The sequence below is a fragment of the Cynocephalus volans genome, chromosome 5 (genome assembly GCF_027409185.1).
Source record: "Cynocephalus volans isolate mCynVol1 chromosome 5, mCynVol1.pri, whole genome shotgun sequence".
In the NCBI taxonomy this organism is placed as follows: Eukaryota; Metazoa; Chordata; class Mammalia; order Dermoptera; family Cynocephalidae; genus Cynocephalus; species Cynocephalus volans.
The window spans coordinates 101,365,062-101,390,319 of NC_084464.1; positions in this window are offsets into that span (position 1 = coordinate 101,365,062).

Here is a 25,258-nt window from a genome sequence, read left to right on the forward strand (position 1 = left end):
TTCCAGAAATGTAAGTCTTCACTGAAAAAATAAAAATAAAATGGCCTCAACTTGGCATCACTACTCTGACTGAAGTGTTCAGTTTGCCACTTCACCCTGGGTATTCTTTCTACATGAGTCAGAGGCAATTCCTAGGGACCAACCTTCCAGAGAAGAGGCAGGGCACAGTGTGTGATGCTGAGAAAACTAATGTCCAGGCCACTCCAGCCATGCGAATAAAATGAAGTCACATTAATTTTTATGCTCACATTAAAATGACTTGAGGCCCTCTGGCTTAATTGGGTGTCAATACAATTTTTCCCTCAGAAATTATCCTAGCAGAATTTTCCTGGATATATTTCTTGAACCCCCAATGGGGTATATATAATATGTATTCACAACCACCACTCCTCGATGGCATCTGTTATATTCCTCTTCTCTGCTCCAACTTAAGTCCACCTAGAGAAGCCTCTCAGGTAGCTCTGTTGATGTGCCAGTCACAAGATTGCTAGTGTCTCTGTCAAATATCTGAGCAAAGCTCTCCATATTCCTGAACCCTCCTGAGAATCTCTAGGAATATGCACGAAGGTGAGAAAAAATGCCCCTCTATCAATGTCTCAGCCACGTTCAATTACTCGGGTTGTGGGCTGATTGTTATAAAATACTTTCCTTCGCATATATGATCTGCTTTGTTGTTTTTCTCATATAAGCAACTTTCGATCTGCCCCACACACAAGAAAAGAAACCCCTGCCTCCTACCTCCCCACCCAAAATTTCCCATCTCCACAGCAACAAGCAAACGAGCAATGGTTCTGACAAAGTCTATTTTTTTTACTTGACAAATAAAAATTGTATACATTTATGGTGTACAATATGATATTTTGATATGTGTATACATTGTGGAATGGCTAAATCATGTTATTTGACATATGCATTACCTCCCATACTTACCTTTTTGTGGTGGGAAGACTTAAAATCTACTATTTTAGCAATCTCCAAATATACAATATATTGTTTTAACTTCTCCTGTCGAACTGACATTTTGTGTCCTATGACCAACATCTCCCCATCCTCCCCACCACTTAGCTTCTGGTAATCACCACTTTACTTTCTGTTTCTCTAAGTTCAACTTTTCTACTCTCCACATATAAATGAGATCATGCAGTATTTATCTCTCTGTGCCTGGCTTATTTCATTTAACATGATGTCCTCTGGGTTCATTCACGTTGTCAAAAATGACAGAATTCCATTCTTTTTTAAGGCTGAATAGTATTCCACTGTGTATCTATACCACATTTTCTTTATTAATTTGTCTGTTGACGGACACTTAGGTTGATTTCATATCTTGGCTTTTGTGAATACTGCTGCAATGAACACGGAAGTGTAGATTTCTCCTCAGCATACTGATTTCATATGCTTTGGATACATATCAGTAGTGGGATTGTTGGATCATCTGGTAGTTCTATTTTTAATTTTTTGAGGAACCTCTGTACTATCTTCCATAATGGCTGTACTAATTTACATTCCCACCAACAGTGTTCAAGTGTTCCCTTTTCCCCACGCCCTAGCCAACACTTTTTTTTGTCTCTTTGAAAAAAGCCTTTCTAACAGGTGTGAAGTGATAGCTCCTTGTCATTTTAATTTGCATTTCTCTGACAATCAGTGGTGTTGAACATTTTTTCATATACCTGTTGGCCATTTGTATAACAAGGTTTCTTTTAGATTATACTCTACAAAGAAACATCTCTCGCACCTCTACCCAACCTCCACTCCAAAAAGGCCCAAATCAAGCATACAACACCACACGTAGACCCCTTAACACATTAACAAATAAAAATTGCCACTGTTACATTACCAACCTGCACATTTAGTGTCAGTAATAGTAAATTTTTAGTTTTCCTCAAGAATGTTTACAAGTATATTACAGATTATGACCTAGAAAGGGGCCACAACTATATCTTTCATCTTACATGCTCTTCTTACATGTGATTTTGACAATTTTCCTAGTGAGAGGCAGGTTCCGCTCCTTGAATTTGGGTGGGTTTGTATCTACAGCAGAAGTGACACTGTGTGACTTCCAAAGATAGCTTGTACAAGATACTGTTTCCACCTGATTTTCTTCCGATGCTTGCTCCTACATCCCAGCCAGAATATTGTGAAAGCCCAAGCAGCTCATGGAGAGGCCCAGGTGAGGGGAACCAAGGCCCCTGGCCAACCTGCCAGCACCAACCTGCCCTGACCCCCCCCCCATCAAGCTATCTCACCTGACACAACAGGAATAATGATAAATTGTACCTTCTGAGTGTTGTTTGCTGAGCTCAAAATTGCAAATTTGTGAGCAAATTAAATGATTATTGTTGTTTGAAGGCATTTAAGGAATTCCCCCAAATGATGGGACTATGGATATTTTTGTTAATCTTTCTTCAATTTTTCAGTAATTGTCAACATTTCTAAAATATATATTATTACATTTACAATAGAAACACACAATATGCCAATTTTTATAAAAACTCAATGATTTGATGCAACTTCAGCACAAAGCAAAATTATGGCTTTCTGCCTGTTAGTTGTCATTTCAGAATTTCAAGGCAAATAAAACATGACATGTTTGTTTCACTTTCTTGAAAACATTTAAAAAATATGCCTGGATAAAAGTCGCTCTTCCTTTTCTTATTTCCTAAATATCTTTTAGACAAAATTTTGAAATTTTTCTCTTAAAGTGTGAGCTCCACAAGGATAGAAATACACCTTATTCATCTTTCTATGTATGTACCTAATTAGCATATGCCACAAAATGGCCCCTCAATAAATATTGTTTCCTGAATATACAGGTCCTTTTTGATGACTCTTCATATTTCTCGCCACAACTTTATGAGTCCTGCAGCACCTGGGGAGATAGATAGATAGATATATTTTTCCTGACCATGCTCTTAAGGAGCTGCTCTTCTTTGATAGTTTTGACTCTCTTCCCTGTGCAGATAATTCATTAATCTCTATCTTCATCCCTGTCTCCTCTTTCAGTCCTGCATTTTTCAGTGCTCTGTTAATATCTTCATAGGTCATCCTTATATGTTGAAGATTCCATTATTTCTCAAAATTTTATGCTTGCTTTCTTATCCCTATATATGCAAAAACTTTTCTTCACTTTTTTATATTTGATATTCAATCATAACCAAAATACTTCAAAATTATTTATCTGCTTCTTCCAACTTGTCTCCAAGTTTTCTTTATTTTCCCCTTTCCCCACAGTCCTTGGAGTAAAAGTGATCAAATAATTTGTTTTGAGTTAATCACCAACTCAGGTACTCAGCTTTAGCATGGAAGAGGCATTCAGTCAAATCTTAATTCATTTCATTCTTTCCTTCCTAATCCATGGCTCTCATGATGGCAAACAAGTACAAACTTCTTTTCCTCTATTCTGTTCATTGTCTTCAACCTAAATCCCCATGGTCACAAGCATTTTTCCTATCTATCCCTTTGCCACAATAACTCTTCACCATAAATCCCCAATGACACTGTTTTTTTCTGTCACTAATGCAGATGATTGATCTGAAGCTGTAAATTTTCCAGTAGTCAACCCTATTGAGTCGCCTGATACTTCGTAATTAGGTAAACTTGCTATCAGTCAAACAAACAGAAAAGAAATTCTTTGAAAATTAGAAAAAATGATTCTGAGGGATTCCGTGATCTGCAGTTGTGACAAGAAAAACTGACAGGTAAAAATCTTATCATTTACTTTATCCATTGACAATTTTGTTCTGATTTATGTGTATATGTGTTTATGTGTTTGCCTGTTTTTACTATTCTGGAAGAAAAGGAAGATGTCGTCATAATAAGAAAAATACACCCATTTGAAAAAGTCTAAAAATACCAGGATGCATGCTTATATTGGATAAGTATGATATGTGACTCTCTACCGGTAAATGGAATTGATTATTAAATGAACAAAGTACTCACTGACGCACTGTACCTAAGTGTGCATAATGCTTAAGAATATGTATAGAACAGAAACTTCACAAAACAGAATATTCAAGGTAATGCAATAAGTCTGTAAATACACGTGGAACATATTAGACCTCACTCAGGTAATCAGGGGAAAGCAAAGTAAAACAAAAATCAACTGCCATTTTTACATATTAGATTATCAAAAAATTTAAATTATATTACAAATGTAGACAAGGAGATCATTAAATTACTACCCTTCATTTTTTGTTGGTGGCTAATTAATTGGCACAAGATTCTGGAAATCAGTTTGACAGTATGTATTGAGAACCACAAAATATTTCCAATCTTTGAGCCAATAATTGCATTTATGGACATTGTTTTTGAAAAGTAATCCAAAAACAAACAAACAAAAAAACATGCATCTTAATGATAGTAAAAGAAAAAATAGTAGCTAAAGATAGTAGCTTCAAGGACTCGGTGGACATTATGCTATAAGTAAAAAATTATTATTATAAATAATAATGGAAAATATGGAATATATAAAGTGATATGATTTATTTTGATACTTTTACTGCATTTTTTCTTGTAAAGAAGAAGGCTTAGAATACACTCTAGAACCATAGAACACAGAAAAATATAACAACTAAAACCCAAATTACTTAAAATCACACTATCCAGACAAAAGTGCTGTTAAGATTGGGTGTATGTTTTTTAAGGAAAAGATGGACAGGTTGCTTGATAGTTAAATGGGTACAAAAATATATAAACATATATAATTGCATAAATATATAGCATAACTGTAAATGTAAGGTTTGTAACTTACTGATTATTATGTTATTCTGATGCTAAGTGAGAAGCAAAATACACAACTGAAGACAGAGTAAGATTAATACTATGATAAAGAAAAAATTAAGTAGGGGAAATGAAGGAAATACTGAAACACATTAATACTGGGTTGGAATAATGGAATGTGACTAATTTTTTTCCAACTTTGAAAGAATTTTGTTTTTCTGTTTTTGTTTTTGAATAATGCAATGGGTACTTGGGATTTTGACCAGGCAGAATCATATATCCTTCCTCCTTTGGAGGACACCCCAAAATAAATAAGAGGTAGGGTTTTCAATAACAGAAGCTGAAAGTGGATAGTACCTTTCCCAACTGCCTGGCACCAAGTCCTCAGGTGTGTGACGCAGGCAGAGCCCATCAGACATTCTTGCTTGTGATTCTGAGTCCTGGGAGGGAGTAAAGTTGCAGTGACAGCCAGGTGATTATAAGTAACTGTGAGCAACAGAGATGTGGCCATGTATGCAGGGGCAATAGTACCAGTAGCTGCAAATTAATCAGACTTCTTAGAGGATTGTGGCTGTGCCATACTTCCTTTGCATTATGGATGAGCTTGAAGGAGTATGATCCTAATAAAACCATATGCCAAATACATTCTGTGCATATATGCATTTTTCTTTGAAAAGAATGCTTAGTGTCCCTCAGATAAGCAATGGATTCCACGATCTGGGATAGGCTAAACACCTTTGACACAGGTCAGCATTATCGAGGTGTCCTACCCATTTCTGAGTTCCATCTGCTCCATGCAAAACATCTCCACCAGATTTTAATGTCTGATAGGCAGAAGTTTCAATTAATCAATATGTTATTTTAATCAACTAATGAGTTAAGTGTTTTAATTTATTCAATTACTTAAACATATTTATTGCCATCTTCTACCTGCTGGATATGGTTTGGCAGAGGGGATACAATTGGGGGAGTCATCCAGGACTTTTCAGCACAGGGCTGGAGACAGATGGATGAAGACAGATGCAGAATTCTTCTCCTGAATGATGGCAAACTAGATGTTGTGAAAATCTCTCACTACGAAACATGTAAAAACTTCAGATAAAATACATGCAATATCATCTCCAATAATGGAACGACCTTGCAAGACAGCAATGGAAATCCTCTGAGGACTAGAAGAAATTCAGGCCTAGGAAATAGGTGGGCTTTGTAGCTAACAGCAACAATGGGCACTTACAGTCCTGGGTGGCCTCAAGCTTTAACTTTAAAGTTCACATTCAGAAGGAGAGAGGAGACTTCTGTGGTCAATGGAAATCCAATTAGGTTTAACTGGACTTTCCTGCAGTTACCAATATTGGATTCCTGGTGGCTGCAAAAGTTTCCACCTGACTAATTCATGTGGAGTTGGACATGTCATAGTCTTTAAGACATTCAAAGTCTTTATATCTCAACTCCTCCACTAATAAAATTTTAACAATGATATTTTTAATTTAATATCTTTGCAGATATATAAAAGCTATTAATATATTACACTGCTATATCTATGTATGGGCAGAATTCTTGCATCAGACCACCTTTTAGGCCTCCGCGGGGGCTGCCTTTGTGTCAGTTTCTCACCTCATATCCAAACAGCAGAACACCATCCTGGCATTTTATGCTTAAAGGATCAGCAGGGACCCATTCTTCAGTAGGATCTATGAGTAGAAACTCCTTAGAAAGAAGTACAGAAGGAATTCTGAGGCTTTGTCTTTCCTATGAAGATGAATAAAGGGATAATTCCTGAATAAACAGAGGGGCAATGACAATTATTTCATTTTCTCCAGAAGACTAGTTTAAGCCTAACATATTCTTGAATTACAGATCTCAAACTCTAATAAAACAGTGGAAAGAAAAGAATTTATATATAACACAGGATGTATTACTTAGCTGCATATGTATTTTAACATGCTACATTAAAATATGACTTAGAAAACTAACCCCAATAGGCTGGGAAATGTGTGATGTGTCAGTCACTCATCTACATGAAAGCATATAAGCAAAGAGTAAAGTATATGACAGTAGACCGAGTGGTAAGACTACCTCAGATTTGTATTTCTTTTCTTTTTTTGGGGAGAGATAAAGGGAAATGGCAAGAGTCTATATAATATATTAACTAGTTTAAACTAATAATTAGAAAGCATAGCTAATCATATATTAAATGTATAAATACCACAAAATTTGGGTGATTTGAAAGCACTTGATTTAACTGAAAATATGTTTATAAATAAAGAGAGGTTACAGCTTTGAAGAGGAAATATCAAAATAAGATTAGGTTTTGGAAAATGGAAAGTAATGCATATTGGATGAAAAATTCACAGATAATCAGGGAAATGGAGCTACTGTACTTGGAAAATAGTAGCGTTGAATGAGGCTTGGGAGTGATAGTTACAGAAAATTAGTATGAGATTGCACAGGATGATATAGTGGTTTATAAAAACTGTTTGGGCAGCTCAAGCAGTGATAACACATCACGAGGCAGACAAGTGTGTCCATTTATGAAAACCTCAGTACCAGAAGGATGTCATCGTGCTGGAGTGAATTCTGAGAGGGGCTACAAAAATGATTGAGGGGCTGGAAGGGCTGATGTGAAGTAAGATTAAAAAGACTGAATATGTATGGCTTGTCCAAATATAGACTCTGGCTGCAAAATAAGGTGCTCACACAGTGAGGAAAGGGAGAAAACTTTTCAAGGAAGTTTAAGCAGAGGTTATTGGGAACATTCTGAGGGAAACTAAAAAGGGAACAGTTCAGGTGAAATAAGGCCTCCCTGATTGGCTAAGTAGGGAAAGTAAGCGTGCACTTTGGTTGTCTAGACCCATTTTAGAAAGAGAAAAAATATTGTAATTTAATCTCCCAGTCCTTTGGTTTCCACATCTTTAAAATCAAGAGTAAGAATCCCTTTTTAGCAAATTTAAGAGTTTTGATTGTTGAGATCAATTCCAGCGATATTTATTTAAATATTATTTTAAAAATATATTTAACACAATGCTTAGTACTTAGTACAACAGGCAACAATTTTTTTTCAATAATCGAATAAAGTTGATCTAAGAAATGTACAGTACACGTAAATTTAATAAAATGAAATTTAAATTTAAATTTAAGGGTTAAACATGATCATGTATATGCAAACTTAGATTTATTGTGGTTTCTGACATGAAAGAGCTCACAGTCTCTTGAATGACATGTATTCAAGTGCACAGGCAACATATGTTAAATGTTATAATAGAGGTTCACAAAAGAGCAATTGAGATTCCAAGGGATTGAGAGGAGAAGGTTTCAAGGAAGAGATGAAAGAGGTGGCCTTGGAACTGAGTCTAGATAGTAGAAGTCCAATAACAAAGGCTTGGGGTTGGGGTGGAAGATTCGAGGAGTGGAAACAGTGAATGACACTGAAGGAAAATTACAAAACCCCCGGCAAAAATCATGAGCAGCTGAAGCAGGAACCGCAGGAAAGAAGGCAGGAGACAAATCTGGATGGATGTGTTGCCATTCACTAGAGACGCACCATGGCCAGCACCTTAACGGGAGCTGAGACCATATCAGACCAGTTTTTTTCAAACATTTTATAGGCTTTTCTCAAAAAAAATCTTATGCAGAAGGCTGATCTGTGGAACAGTGAAATGCAGTGCTGCTGTGTTGGAAGTTGGTTAGAGGCCTTGAGCCCTGCCCACCAGCTCCCTTCAGTTTTTCTTCTTTTTCACTACCAGAAGACCTGAGGCCTCTCAAAAGACTCCTGAAAACTGTGGTGCACAGTTTGAGGAACACAAATATTAGCAAAAAGGGATAAATGAAGATTTTTGAACACAGAAATGAAATAATGAGAGCAGATGTGTAAAAACATAACTGTGAGAAATGTGAAGGATGAGTTGAATGAGGCTGTGTGCGTGTGGACCCAGGTCTGTAGCTGAGGAATAGAAAAGATGTGGCTTTGATATGATGACGTCAAACAGCAACTCTCAAGGGCACCCAGCTAAGAATCAAAAAAACAAGAGTTTTAAGTCAGGTTTGTAAATTTCAAAGTCTGAGTGTCCTCACTAAGAATGCTCCCTGCCAGTGAATAGTAAAGAACTCATTAATAAATATTCAACATCATTGCCATTGGGGGAGGGGGAGGTATTCATACCTTATTACAAAAGTATCACAATTATCTCCCTTGTCATATTTCAGGAATTGTCATTTACTATTATAATACTATAGTGATAAATCATTTGACTTTTGTTTTTCTATCCAGTAAGAAGATTTATCTCTGGGCAAATAGCCCTTTAGAATATCTTTTAATTTAAATTTCCTGTAGATAAACATTTGCCAGAAACATTGATCGTCTTAGGCATCAAGTCTCAAAATTACTGTATGAACTAATCAAGATCTTCAAGTCTCAAAATTATTATACGAACTAATGAATAACTTGAGAATATACACGTTCAAAGGAGGTCAAATTCATCATAGATATTTGAGGGATTGGTCTCTAAACTATAGGGAGGTATTTACACAGAAACGCATATCAAAATGGATCAAGGAGAAGATAAATGAGTTCTTAGAGAAGGTAGCTGGAAGACCGACACATTCACACTTACTGCATGGAAAGTGGTAAATTATTTTTATTTTTCCAAAAATGCTTTGCTAAGTGGCTAGACTGAATGAAACAACAAAATAAATTTTTCTTTTTAGGAATTTCAAGGAGTGTGTAAATGCCGGGCTGTGAGTCAAGATCCTAGCTCTGTGCCTTTATACCTCTAGATCCCTGGCAATTATTTAGCATCCCTATGCTTCAGTTTCTTCATTTATAAAACAGGGATAATGTGAGTATCTAGTTCAGGCAGTTATTTTGAGTATTAGACTATTGGAGTTAGTTCAAATAAATATTTAGTCCATCTGGGTGGAAATGAAAGAAGTCACTGGTACAGCAGAGAGCAGTGAAGAGGATGGCATGGGAGTGGCTGGGCAGGAACAGGGGCCAGGTCGACTGTGCTCTGGAGGCCAAGTGCATCCTCATCTTAAGAACAATGAGAAGCCATTGGATTGTTTTAGGCAAAGGCACGACGCGATCAGATCTATGATAGAGGAATAATGTTGAAGCCAAGCAAAAAGGTTATAATCAGGATTATTTACTTTCTCATTCTAGAACAGACCAGGTTAACTATTTACTCATTTTGTTATTTTGAAGTCGGATCTTGGTGAGGCTGGTAAAGCAGCTCTACTCCTTAACTCCTAAAATGAAAAACCTCATCAATGCATAGTATAAGGAAAAGAGAGTAAACAAGATAATGGATAATAATGAATTTTTTTTAAATAGTCTAGTTAGAAGATAGCAGAATAGATGGTTCCCAGCATCACTCTCTCCCACAAATGAACTAATTTTCAACTATTAAAAAGCAATGACAGCCAAGCTGGGGCCGCTAGAGCTCAGGGAAAGAGGAGGAGAGACCTATGGAGTACATGAAGGCTCAAGAAGCCATGATGAGAGAAAGAAAGGAGCACTCCTACCATTTCGAATGCCAGCCACTTCAAGGCTGGCCCTGGTGAGCGCATGGAGCAAGAGCTGGAAAAAGCTGCAGCTGTGCCCTTCTGATGAAGTTGCTTGGAGGCAGCAGGGGAGAAGAGGGTTTTGCTGACCCTTCGGCCAGCAAGACCATAACAGGGTTCCCATGGACCCACATAGAAGCGAAGAGCCACAACAATTGAAAAAAGGAGCCACTCAGAGGCCAATGAGTCATTGTAAGAGACCAGCACACAACCCATCCCGTGGGAAGTGTTTGGAGTGTGGGTGGTGGGGGAGACGGGCCTCCTGGGGGAATACTGGGGCATAGCACAAACAGCTGATCTGCCCTCCAATCAGTGCAGGACCAGGAATATAGAACCGCAGTGGGAGAAATCTTTTGAAAAGACTCAGATCCAGACCGGAATTTCTACACAGCCCAGGTGCACCAGATCTCAAGAGACAGGGTAGTAAGTACAAAGTCAACCATTAAAACCTGAGTTGCACAAAAAGCATTACTCAGGGAATCAGCAGCAAATCAGCAGTTTAGCTCAACTACAGAGCTCAAGTGCTGGTCACCACAGGAAGTTTCCCCATTGTAGAAGTAAGCAAGAGACAACAAATTAGTTCCAGTTCAGAGTTTAAGCAGTGGAAACAGTGAATAATCCAACACGGACTGAAAGAAAGAACAAAATACCCACAGACCAGAGACAAAATTTGATATTAACTAGTAAAGGTGTCACTTTACCAAAGAACACCTATAAAACCTGGAAGGTCGGAAAGACCCCTGGGCTCCCAACCCAGGGATGGGGGAGGGCTGGGGGCCTCAGCCATGCCCCTGACATCCACAACCAGACCAGCAATGACCTCTGAGCCACTACATGAAGTGCCCCAGGCTCCTGAGGCAGGGTGGTGGGAGGCCAAGGGCTTCAGCCATGCCCCCCTGACACCTGCAACCAGCCCAGCGAGGACTACCAAGCCACCACAAGAAGCCCCCTGGTCTCTCCTGCAGGAAAATGGGGCTTGCCATGGGCCTCAGCCATGCCCCCCTCCTTCCTTCTTCTCCCACCCTATTTCCTTCCCCCTTCCCCTCTCCCTCTCCCACCCAACTGCTCTGCGACAACATCTTAGAATATAAAAACAGATGGAGCCAGGAACCAACCCCTCCTCCCACACATCCAGGTAAGGAGCAAGCCAAAATCACCACTTCCATATGACCATAGACACCACAATAGCCACAGCTGCCGCAAAAGTGGCTAGATGCTACAACCACCATGCAGATGGTCCACCAGCCACTGGAGTGCATTGACACAAGGAGAGTCACCAGCAGAGACCAAAGAAAAGAAGAAGATGTCTCTCCCCACAAAGCCCATTCCAGAGGATAGAAGAAGCATCTGCTCTATGATAATAGTGGGAGAACTGAACACACCTCTCAGCACTGGACAGATCATCTAGGCAACAAATCAACAGAGTCACCATTACTCTTTCAGGAGAACAGGAGAAATCTAGGGTTATCAGAGGCGGGAGGGCGGAGGGAGAGATTGATAAGGTGCATAAAGAATAAGTACTATTTGTAATAATATATGCTAATAATATTGATTTGATCAACATGCATCAGTGTTGAACCCCCAAAATATGTATAATCAATTATGATTCAAAAAAAAAAAAGTCCAGTTAGAGAGGAGACCAAAAGAGAAAACAGTGCTATCTCAAGGCATCACATTTAGAAACAATACTCATGTATAGTCTAAGTGATATTCTTATATAAAAATGGTGCCACACAATACATCACTGTTAATATGTAGAGTATGAGAGAATTAAATTAGAGAATGAAAAAAGATACTTTACACAAACACACACACATACACACACACATATATGGTTTAGGGTATTTTAGTATTCTGAATCTATTATTTGCATATCATGGATTAAAAATACATAATTAATGAAAGTTTGAGAGAAATGTAATTTTTTCACGTTTTAAATAGATAAAAATATGTGGATAGATAATGAGACAGATAAATAGAAAAGAGCATAACGAGAATATTAGAAATAAATTGCATCGAGATCATTTTGCTCTAAAAAATAGGTATTTGGGTTTTCTCCTGAAGTTAAAGGCAATTCAAAGGAAGAAAGTGTTTCTGGGCAGCCAGAAACCAAGCAAATCCATAAAGAGCCAAGTACAGCGCCAGTCTATCATCTGCAGCACACTGGTGCTGAGTCCCATTTTAGCCGAGAGTCGAGTATAAAATGCACTCAGAGCTCCTGATTCTTCTCCAACATTTTGCACTCTGCTTTGGCTGATGTTCATTTAGGTTAGATTGTCACTTTTTTTTTTAACAAGAAAACATGCTTCATCCATATAAAAATGTTCTTGAGAAATTTGTTTAATAAATGCAAATAGTTCTGAAGTTTAATTTATAGAGTTGGTTAAGAATCTAGGTAGCATGATTTAAAATATCATGTTAGCTAATTATCCGAGTTATCCAGGAAAGACTCTCCTTCTCCCTCCCTCTTGCTCTCCCACTCTTGCTCTTCTTTTTTCTTTCTGTCTCTCTCCCCTCTTCTCTCTTCCTCCCTCCCTCCCTCCCTCTCTCCTTCCCTCCTTCCTTCCTCCCTTTCTTCCTCCTTTTTTCCCTTCCCCCTCTCTCTCTCTCTCTCTCCCTCTTTGTCTGTCTCTTCCTTTCTTCTTTGTTCCAGCTGAACTAACTGGGTGGTTGGTGGTTGCTTCTCATCCAATGGCCACAGTGCAACATATCCTGAGCTTTGATAAATAAATAAAAGTTACTTTGCTATTGAGAGGTTTTTTTTGTTTACATTTTTCCTGTCTATTTCTCCTCACCACATTACTCAGTTTTGTGTCAGCCATTTAGAGAGGACAGGAGAACAACCTAAACCACTTGTTTGTCTAATACTACAATCTAGGCCTTTGGTCTTCACTATTTATGTTGAGGAAAATGACCATAAGACACAACTCCAAAAAAATCTTAGAAACTGGGTATTTCCCCGATTGAAACACATGTTGTTTTTGTAGAAGGTATATTATACTTGTGTGGTACTTCATAGATCATAGAGATTATAGGGCTTTTATATTACTTATTTTTTTTCATCCCTCCAATGTTAATTCACTCACAAAACCATTGTGTACTAGCTATACACAACAGCAAAGAAGATGTCCTGACCTTAAATAATTTATGATCTAGTCATTTATTCCCTCTAAAAACTGTAAAGGTGGCTCTTATCTCAATCCAAGGCATAAATGCTTTAATAACTTAAATCAATGGTGTGGGAATACTGGATGAAAGCCTTCTGAATCTAAGTTCACAATCTTTCTGTGCTTTCATGCTTCTTACATAGCTTCTGCAAGGAAACATCAGCCTCTATTCATCAACCCTTCTGTCTTAGTAAGTTTTTGCTGCTATAACAGAATACCACAGATGGGGTAATTTAAAGTGAATAGAAATTTATTGGCTCACAGTTCTGGAGGCTGGGAAGTCACATATTAAGTGGCTGGCAGGTTTGGTGTCTGGTGATGGCCAGATTTTACCACTCCCATGATTGTGCCTTGGACACTGCATCCTCTAGAGGGTAGGAACACTGTTCATCATAGGGCAGAAGAGCAAAAGGACCAAAAGAGAGAGAGCCCACTCCTGAAAGCCCTTTTATTAAGTAATTAAAGCCACCCATGAGGGTGAAACCCTCATGGCTTAATCACCTCTTAACTCCACTTCTAAGTACCATTCCATTGGTAATTAAATTTCAACATGAGTCTTGGAGGGCAAAAACATTCAAAGCATAGCACTTTCTTAGTAAGCACAATGATGCATTGACAGTAGAATGGTCTCTCGTGTCAGGTGGATCTGAGCTAGGATCCCAGCTCTGTATCTAATGCCTTTGTGGATGTGAGCAAATTTCTTACCTTCTTTGAGTGTCCCCATTTGTGATAAGGACTGGCCATGCCTACCTTACAAGATTGTGGAGACTACGAAATGAGAAGGTGGAGGTGAGACTAGCGTGAAGTGATTGAGATATTCACCACAGGTGCAAAACCTGAGAGGGGACAGTAATGCAGTATTTAATGCAATGAACATTAAATGTTGCATCAAAATATTGCTTATGTTATTGGTAACATAAATAACATAAACATAAATAGTATTTTCATGCAATGTTTTTAAAAAATCAAATTGGCAAATTTATGACCCATGGGCCATCTGTCCATTTTGTAAAAAGAGAAAAACTTGGTTGGGCGAGAGTAAGACAAGTTGACTGATGTCATTCCTGCAAGTGCAGGGATAAGTTCTGTCTTTATTTAAAATTTTGATTTTTGTTCATCATTGTAGCAGGCAGAATTTCCAAGACAGCTCCCCAAAGATGTCCTTCCCTAATCCCCGGAAGCTGTGAATATGATGTCACTCTCATGACTATGTTACGTTTTATGGCACAGCTGATAATCACACAAGCTTTTAAAAGCAGAGTTTTCTCTGGCTTCTGGCAAAAAGGTAAAGCAGAAGAAGTCAGGGAGACCCAAAGTGTGGGAAAGATTCAACTTGCTATGGCTACCTTTGAAGAAGGAGAGAGCTGCTGGCAAGGACTTGAGAGCAGGGGGTCAGAGAAACAAAAAGGCAGCAAGGAAATGCAGATTCTGCTGTTAAGTGGGATGAGTTTGGAAGGGAACCATTAGCTACACTTTGATTTCAGCTGGTAAGATCCTGCGCAGACCCAGCCATGCCATCATGGGCTTCTGACCTACAGAAACTGTGAGATAACAAACGGGTGTTGCTGTAAGCCACGGTTTGCATTTTTATTCAACAATGAAACTAATACAATCATGAATATTTTGCATCAATTTCTATTCCAAAATATATTATATTAAAATATTTATCTTAATTATTGAGTCATTTTTTTTTTGATACCTCCTTAAATATTTTACCTGAGTTGAGTGTCTCATTTACCTCCCCCTAGTTTTGGTCTTGCAATACTTGGCATAACATAGGTACAAAATGCACATTCTTACCACTACCCTTATTACTTTGCAGTGTCCTCTAAACCTAGTCTTATTGATGGGGAATCACCTTCATCTTCCCCACTTCTTCAGAGTTTCTCTTCTCCATCTGTCCTTCCCCACCAGTGTCCAATGTCCATTCCTCCCTGCCTATACCAGATCCACCAAGTCCTGAGACTAGCCAGGTGATTACCTATTCAGGCAGTATCCTAAGGACATCACTAGATATCATGCCATGGAATTGTCTTCTTCAAAAGTCCCCACCTTTTGAATAATTCAAAAGTATTTTCCTCCTCTGTATTTGGGGATTTCTTTTTATCATTTGGTATGGCACTTTGGGTTCATATCAATAATAAAACTCACCCCCATAGATTTCACCTTTCTCTAGCTTTATTTTTTGCTAAACTTAGGGAATTTGAAGCATGTGAGTTTGAGAAACATGAGTTTGGATATGGGGAGATAAGAACAAAAAAGAAAATGGCTAATGAATTTGCTCTCTGGTTTAGGAGGTGTGTGTCTGAATTGTTACGGTAACTCTCATTCAGGAGTTCCTACTTTACTACAAAAGGAAGAGAAGGAAAGTAGCTATAAGAATCATTCATAACCACCCATATTAATGTCTGTGATTGAATCACAGATATTTTATTTCTATAGAAAGTGGTCATTTTTACTGTGCATGTTGATTCATAGTTGCATAACTAATCATGACAACTTTATTAATTGCTTATTATCAAGGGTTTTCTCTTTTATTAGAGAACAAGTGACTTCCTTCCCTTGCACTGGTGTGCATATATATCTCTGTGTGATAGAGATTAATGCATAAAGCTTTGCAGGAAACTGCCTCATTGATTTTGTTGCCTTTATATTTGTCTTCCTTAGATGACTTCCACTAACATAGATGGAGGATGTATAGCCCATTTCAGTGAGACACCCAGGGCCCCGCCTACAGAGGTTGGAGTTCTGCCTTGAGTTCAGGCAGCTGAGTAAGAGGTTTAAGAGATATTTTCAGAGAAATGAATGCATTGTATACCGGTTATTTTTGAGGTCTCCAGTACAGTGTTTCTTCAATGGGGCATTTTTATAAAGTACTAGTCCTTGCTTGTGTTTGGTGCTGATTAGAAAATGCATTACTAACACAGCTAATATAATAACGTGCCCTGAAATATTATTTATTGTCTTAATGAGTTGTATATAAGTTCTACCTTGAGTCTATGTGTTTGAATATTTCTATGCCATACTTTCAAATTCTTCATATTTTGAAATCTCATATTAACCAATCCACTGTTCTACTATATAACTTAGAAATGTTTTCAAACTCCTGTTGTTTTCCCCATTATTAAGACTTAAATTGATTTCTGAGATTTTTATGCAGTAGTAAATTCTATTTTTAAACATAACTTAATATAGCAGCATCAAAACTTATGATAAATAAATGTAACTCACCTCAATACATGATACCTCCTTTTAGAGAAATTCCCCAAACTCTTCATTGAAGAAAAGTATCGAATCAGTACCTTAGAGTCTTCTGTGCTATGATAGTGCATTGAATACAAGAAAGCTGATGGGGTAGTTTTAAAAAATGTCCTGACAGAGTCAAGGTGATGGCCATTTTTAGCTGCCCTGCTATCCATCACCTCTTTCAGCCAAGCATACTCCATCATATGCAACAGCCTCATGAATTTATGCATCAAGCTGTGCAGCCAGTCGTGCCGAGGGCGCTGGTGACAAGTGAAATTGCTGTGCGCCTCATTTAGCTGTTTATTGCGCCTGAGTACGTGTTGCAGCTGTCATCCCACGATGGGATGATAGTGCTCGTTAATAGACAAGACAGGCAAATAATGATGGAGGCCACAGCGAGAGATGCTCATCTGCCAATGGGCTCGGAGCAATATCACAAACATCCACAAAGTTTTCCATCAAAAGCAGCCCTGTAAGAAAATAGAGAGGGCAGGACTGTTCTTCATGGTACTAACAATGGAGATTAAACTTTTGAAAAAAGTATAGCCCAGTAGATTGTGCAACTTAGGGCTGGCATTTGGGCTACCATGCTATGCTTTCCTTTTAAAAGAATCACAAGGAAATGGCCACACACGACATCCAGGTTTCCTTCTAATGGTCAAGCTGACTGTATTCCTTCTACACACCATGGGATTAACCTTAACCCACCTGAACAGTTGGTGCTGTTCTGCCATCATTCACAGCCCCAAGAATTTGCAAATGTTACTTTTCAACGGTTTGAACACTTGTTTAGTACATTTAGGATTTTGGATTATTATCTTTCAATTCTTTCAGTAATTCAGTGGAAAGTAACTTGAAATAGAAATATTCTATCTTTAGATTTGAATGGAATTTTCTTTTGTATAAAATTGAATTATACTCAAGCATTCATATCCTGGCATATAGCAAAGAAGTTCTTAATAAAATCTCTTGCAGATGAAATTCTGTTCAACAACTGACATTCATTTCCTTCTTTCTTTGAATGGGTGGTGCTTAATCTTATGAGTATTTTATAGTTGGTGATTAGCAAGAGCCTAAAGTATACGTTCAAATGTGAATCTTTATGATTTTACCAACAGATTATTCATTTTGTAAGAAAATAAAACTTCAAGAGTTAATTAACATGTTTGTGGAATGAGATGAAGCAAATTCTGACAATCTTATATGGACTTTTATATACAAAAGTAATACCCAAGGAAACTTGAATTCTATGCTTGCTAACTGGCTATTATTGAGTTTTGAATATGTAAACAAATATCAAGGTCCAAATTATGAGCTTGGGATGGAAATAATTATAGATATTTTATAATTTAGCAGAAGACCTGGGAAAACCCATAAGCATAAAAAGTTGGAAATTAAATATAGGAATAAACATTATTATTAATAAGCACATCAAGAGCCATAAAGAGTACTGACCATACCTACACAGAGAAAACACCCTTATCAGGATCACAGAGCTATCATGATGGAAGAAACCTTTAAAACTCTTTAGTGCAGCCTCCTCATTTTAAGGGTGAAGAAACTAAGTTATACAGAGACCAAGTGACCCAGTGAGATCTGTGGTGAATAACCCACAGCATCTGTAGTAAACCCAGGTCTCTGGGGCTTCACCAGAACTGCTTCATCTGGTGACATTTCTCATGTCCTTGCTGTGATTGACCTTATGGGTAGATTTTTTATTATTTATTAACAAGAGTCTTATTTTTATTTATATGTTGCTCCAAAAGATCATTTTGATTTTTTTTTACATACACACATTTATTTGTGCTTATTTATTTACTTTTTTAAAAAAGGGAGAGAAGAAGAATACAAGGCATCTAACAATAATGGTAAAATAATAAGGGTTGTGTAATGAAAAGAGAGGAGAGAATTATAACAAAAAAAGCTCAGGCTAAGGATAATTGCTATATTTGAATATAAAATTTGCCACTGATTTAAAAGGGTTGATTCATTCTTAAATGTGATTATTGTCTGTGTGCCAAAACTTACTTCAGTGAGAATGGATCGTCAGTTTTATGATGATAATAAATAAAAAGATATAAGGTAACTTGCAAAAAAATGATAATTTTATGATGCACATCTCAAGAATACACATATTCTGTAAAGTGAGGCACATCTGTATTAATTACTTAAAGATCTCGTCCTTCTTTAAAACATTCATATATGTGAATCTTCTGTTATTCAAAATATATAACAAAAATCATTAGAAACAATTTTTCAGTGGGTATCTTGATCCAGAAATATCTATTTGCCATACAAGTCTGATAAACAGTATACAGGGCAATGTGTATTCCACAACAATTAATCTGAATGCATAGTAGACATCATTACACAGGAGGTACAGAATCGCATTTGGATTAGACATCACAGCTTAGCTCAGAGTCTTAATGTAAAATCCCATGGACTAAACTGTAGTAACTTTATATACTTTCTTTTTCCCTGTTTTGTGCATACTACAGAATAATACAGTGGGAGTTATGTTATTCTGCTCTTTTGCTTTTTGAAAAATAATGACAAAGTCTTGTGTTTTTTTGGCATTTACAGAACTAATGGTCAGCAAATTTGAATATGTTGACTCCTTTTTATTAATGAAATGGAAAAGAGATGTGTGTTACACACACACACACAAAGTTTTATTAATGTTTCATAAAATGGTTGCTACAATCAAAGGAACTGCTCTGAAAATTAAATTACTGGGCTGACTCTGAAAATCAGCATAATATGCTCTGTTTAATTCAGTCATGCTAAGATGTTAGATTCTCCTTCATTCTCTCAGCTTTCTCTCTCCTTCACCTGGGGGCATCTGCTGATGAGTCTCTTCTAGAGGTTGTTTAATGACTATTTTACAGGAACTGTCAGCTTTCTAAAGCCCAGTGGCACTGGGCGTCACTGTATTACCAGCTTTTTACACAATTTGCCTGACGGTGAATCGGAGGTTTAAAAGTACAAGAAAAGCTCCTATTTTATTTAATGACTGGCTGATGGGGGTCGATTAAGCTTTCTATGCTCAGATGTTTTACTCATAAAGGTCATCTATTGTTTGTTTATATTCACTTTTCTGATTTTAGAAACATAAGAAATAAGAGGACCACTTTAAGAAGAGTGGAGAATAGCCTTAAGAAAATCCCTGTCATATACACTCTGGGATTTGGACTCAAATCCTAATTATACAGTAAGTGAAATGAATGCTGTCTTTACATTAACCTAATGTAAAGCTGGGAAACCATGATACCTGCTCCATTTGGTTAAAGAAATTGAAAATGGTGGCCTTTTCTTCCTTTCTCTCTCTCTTCTTTTTTTTTTTTTTGTAACTTGAGGAGAAGGTTATTTATTTCCATTTGAAAAAGGAATGTTATTGGTTGTGTAAAGAAAAACATTATTTCCTCCTCCCATCCCTTTTGAAAAAATCAAACGAGAATCTTTTAAGCACTATCATCTTGTTTTGCTTAGGGCATCACCTCTATTCAAGGTTAGGGGTTCTATTTAATAAAAAAAAAAAGATTGCAAATTTATCCTTTTTAAAAATTGTATTAATTCCTTCTAATCTTAATATAATACAATTCTTGCTTCTTGAATTTTAACATGAGTACTCAGTAAGTCCATCAAATTAGCTTTGTTTTAGTTTTGATAGTGTTTAAGGAATAAGAAATATCTCCTTTGACCAAAAAGTACACCAATCAAAGTTAGTCAACAAAGAGAATAATATAAGATCACAAAAAAAAAGGAACACACAGATGATGATGCTGAGGAAATATTCAACACGTTTGTAACTCTATCCTTTTAAAAGTTAAGACAACACAGTGGATATTATCTAACCATGAACTCCTCCAAACAAATACAAGGGAACAATCATTCTGGCACTTTTTCCTGAATGAAGATTTCTATTACAGGTGACTCCAAAATAATAAGATCCAGAAGAAGATGGAGCCCACATAGTGAGCAAAGATGGTTGAAAACCTTCCCCTACTTCAAGAGTGAAAATAATATAAACACTGAAGAAAAATAGGGCCCCATAGCTTTTCAGTGGACCATCTATTCAAACATGCAGAGCCAAGGTATTTGGATGTCAACCTTACCAAATCCTTAAAGGTAGGAATTTCTGCTATTACAAAGCAATTCAAGGTGTCAAAAAGCCACTTAAGTTAACTTAAGACTGTTTGCTTTCTGTTTAAATCTCAAGTCCCCATTGCACTACCAAATGGCCACAGAGCAAGGAGACACATAAATAAAACAATGGGTAATATTCCAAAAAGCTTTTTTATTCTTTGAAAGGCATTTCGAAGGTCAGATGTAAGAGAAGGAATAGGCAGCCTCCTTTAGCACCGATGTGGCTGCTCTGAAGACGCATCGTGAACATCACTGCTTCCTGGGAAAATCCAGGACTTCTTTTACTGTACAGCTCCTTCTTTGGGTTTTTATTGCATTAAATTGCATTCGTTTGTTTGTATGGTTTTCTTTTTCTGGATATTTGTCCTCACAAGGACAGGGCCTGTTTTATACGTTTTTATCTTGACAAATCCCAAACATCCCAGTACCTAGGACAGTGTCAGATATACTGTAAGCACTCCACAAATATTGTTTGAATGAAGTAACCAAATTATAATTGGTGTTTTATAAAAGTGTTCTTCACTTTTAGCAGAGGCCTCACTAAAATGTTCTAAATATTATATTCCTCTTTAGAATTCAGACTGCCTACTGTTGCTAAGCTTGAAAGAGCACTGAGATTGGACATGGAGATGAAGGCTCTAGTCTCAGCTCTGTCGCTCTGTGACTACCAAGCAAAGCACTTAAACTTGAGATTCTTCAGTTTCTTATCAGTAAAATTCAGGATTGGGTATATCGCTGAGATCCTTGACAGCCATGATATTCTGATTCTTAGATCTTGCTATTTTCATGTATAATCAGACATTTTCTGTCAGTCTACTTGCAACTCTAAAGAGTGAAACTGAGGCTCAGAAAGATTAAATACTTGTCCAAGGGATCACGTTAGTAATAGTGGCATAGATAAGATTCAAGCCTTGGTCTCCCAATGCTGATTTCCCTGCTCTTTCCATTCTGTTGTTCAGTTCTATCTGTGGCTCATTCTTTCCTGGACTTCTAATAGGATAACATTGGAACATTTGAAATATAACTCCGGAAGGAAATGACAGGATCTTCTGAGAAAAGACCAATTGATTGTAAGTCAGGAACTCCAAGTCATTTTGTTATTAGAGGTGATGAGTTTCTTCTGATCCCTCATATCTTTTCTCATCCTCTGGTGGCCAGTGTCATGCATTTTCCAGACAGCTGGCCAATGGAGTCTGAGGCCATAAAACAGAGCGTAGCAAGCTGCTCACACAAAAACTGAACTTGTGACCTCGGCATCATTTTTACCACACCCTAAGCAATTGAATTAAATAGCCAAAAACAAGACTGACAAGCACCCCATGAAATGAAACACAACCCCAGAGATGTGTTAATATTTATCATGCAGTCCATTTATATTTCAATTAATTTTAATTGTTAATTGTTTATTTTAGACTTGTACTGTATAAAACAATGCACTAGGAACTGCAGAATAAATGAATAGTCTGGCCCTCTAGGGCTTAAAGTATAAGGGGAGATGGAAACAAATGTGTGGATCACCACAGGTCCTAAGAGGAGACAAGCCAAGTGCCATGAAGCGCAAGGCCAAAAGAACTTCCATTGAGGTATGAGGTATCAGATAGACCTTTGTGACATGACCCTGATAACCTCCCACCTTTCCCAAAGCCTCTCCTTGTGTAGAGAGTGTATTTATGATCAGAAGTAGCCCCCAAGTGACCACTTCAAAAGGACCCTTTAGCAGCCCATTGGCTATCACATCTCATTGGATCTTCAGTCCTTGCAATGGCCCTTGCTTGACCTTATTTCTTTGTATTGTGATCTTATTTTCATCTAACCTCAAACAATCCAGGTGATTCCCAATATGATGGTTAATTTTATGCATCAAATTGACTGAGCTAGGAGATGCCCAGATAGCTGAAAAAACATTATTTTGGGGTGTATCTGTGAGGGTGTTTCTAGAAGAAATTAGCATTTGAATTGATGGACTGAGTGAAGAAGATCACTGTCATTAATATGGGTGGGCAGCAAACAATTCAGTTAAGGGCCAGAATAGAACAAAAAGGTAGAGGAAGGGTGAATTCACTCATTCATCAGCTCTTCTGGTTCTGGGGCCTTCAGACTCAGACTGGTACTTACACCACCAGCCCCCTTTCTCAGGCCTTTGGACTCAAACCAAACTACACCATTGGCTTTCCTGGTTGTCTGGCTCACAGACAGCAGAACATGGGACAGCTCAGCTTTTGTAATCAAGTGAGCCAATTCCTATAATAAAATCTCTTTATCTCTCTCTCTCTCTACATACATATATGTATGTACATCTACTATTCGTTCTGCTTCTCTGGGGAAGCCTGGCAATACCCCCGATTTCCTCTTTAAGTTCCCATTTACTGGTTCCTTAGTCCTCCGAGTCCTGACTAGGCCTTGCCTTCTTTGATTTTGCTTTATCCCCTAATTCTTTTTCTTTCATGTCATCTATACTGTACTGATGGTCCTGTTGCAGGTACTGTCTGGGTTCCCTGAAACCTTTGTTCCACACTGTTCCATCCAGCTTCTAGAGGAGCCTAGAGATTTCAATCTTAATCCTTTGGGATGCTACAGCACTACCTGCCTTGAAACAGGGTTCCATAATCTGGAGTATTTTGAAGAGACAAATGATATCTTTTTTAAATGGAGTAAGACCTGCCAAGGGTTCAGTTCAAGGTCAGCCTGACCAGTAAGTAGAGACTTACAAATGAACTTTGACCTTCATCTAATGGGTAAGAAACTAACTGAGAGAAAAGAGTGTCAGGGAATGTTTTCCTCTTCCTCATGAATCTTCACTCTCTCCTTCACTACTGTCTACTCTCTTTTACTTAAGGTCCCCTCCAACTTTGAGGTCCTGCAAAATTCAGTGTTAAACATGCTGAGTGTATGGGAGAATGTGATGGTTTGTTTTATTGCTTTTGTTGTCTACAAATCCTGTTGTTTCTTTTTAGAAATTTACTCTAAAAATGAGTTATTTTTTAAACCTCCAAAATAAATATTTTTAAGGGTATAGGAATTTTGAAAAAAATTTACCCTCTAATATTGTTCAGTAAATAGTAATTAATAGAATAACTTCTCAATCAATGCAAGCTCTTAAATTAGCATCCCCAGGAAACTACAAATAATCATTAAAATGAACTTTAACTTCATTATTACCATATGTATCCAAATTCTTAAATTAAGAGTAATCTCAATCTTTTATTATAGGCCACCTTCAAAATTCTATCTTAATATATATTGTATTTGGGATTCAGTTTAGGCAGGCCATGCTCCTGCATATGCTTAAATATTTCTTTTTCTAAGATTTCTATGAAATAATGCTGACTAAGAAAACCTATAATGGTTAAAAAAGAATAAAATTCCTACCAGTAATTGCATATTAAATGCAACATAATTGAACCCAAATTTGCTAGAAGATTTTTCTCTACTGCTTTGGCAATAGAATTTGGGGACCTACTGAAATTTCACTTCACCATTTTTGTCCATAAAGTTTCAATGAATTTAAATGTTTCTTTAGATCTATAATGATGACTGGAAAACAGAATTCAGATAGCAAAAGAGGTCGCTTTTTAGGCTTACTGCCAACTTTTCCAAACCACTATAACAAGTTGTTTCTGCCAAGTAAGTGAAATCTGAATGCTGGCTAAAACATTTTGGGGAAGAAAAAATAGAAAGAAACCCATGCTGACTAATAGGTGCTAATTTGTGAATAACAATTAGTGCAATTAAGTGACTGGCGCTATCGGGGTGAAAGTTTTAGAATACAAAACATTAACATTTACATACATATAAACAAAGCTTTAAAATGGGCTAATGAGTTGTGATATATGGAAATATTTGAAGGTCAGTATGATAATTGTGGAATTCTCATTGCAGGTATGTTAGTCTTAGGTATAGAAATTCTATGAATGTAAATCATTACTGCAACCTTATAGAATCGTCAAAGTTGTGTGTATGTGTGCATGTGTGTTTCATATATCCCTGTATATGGGAACAGGTTTTAAAGTCTGATAAAGGCTTTCTTAACACTAAACTAATGTACATAAAGTTAGAAAAATTCCACAACTATGAAACCACCCTATCTAGGCATCTACTCTGGTTGCTACTTATCTCTCTCTATCTCCTTCCCATCCCTCCAATCATACATTTATTCTTCTTTTTTTTTTTTTTTTTGTCGTTTTTTCATGACCGGCACTCAGCCAGTGAGTGCACCGGTCAGTCCTATATAGGATCCGAACCCGCGGCGGGAGCGTCGCCGCGCTCCCAGCGCAGCACTCCACCAAGTGCACCACGGGCTCGGCCCCCATTTATTCTTCTATTTACTAAATCTATCTATTTTTGTATTTGACATTTCTCTCTCTCCCCCCCCACCTCCATCCACCCATCATATATCTAAATATGTAAGACTAGATTTCTAGCTA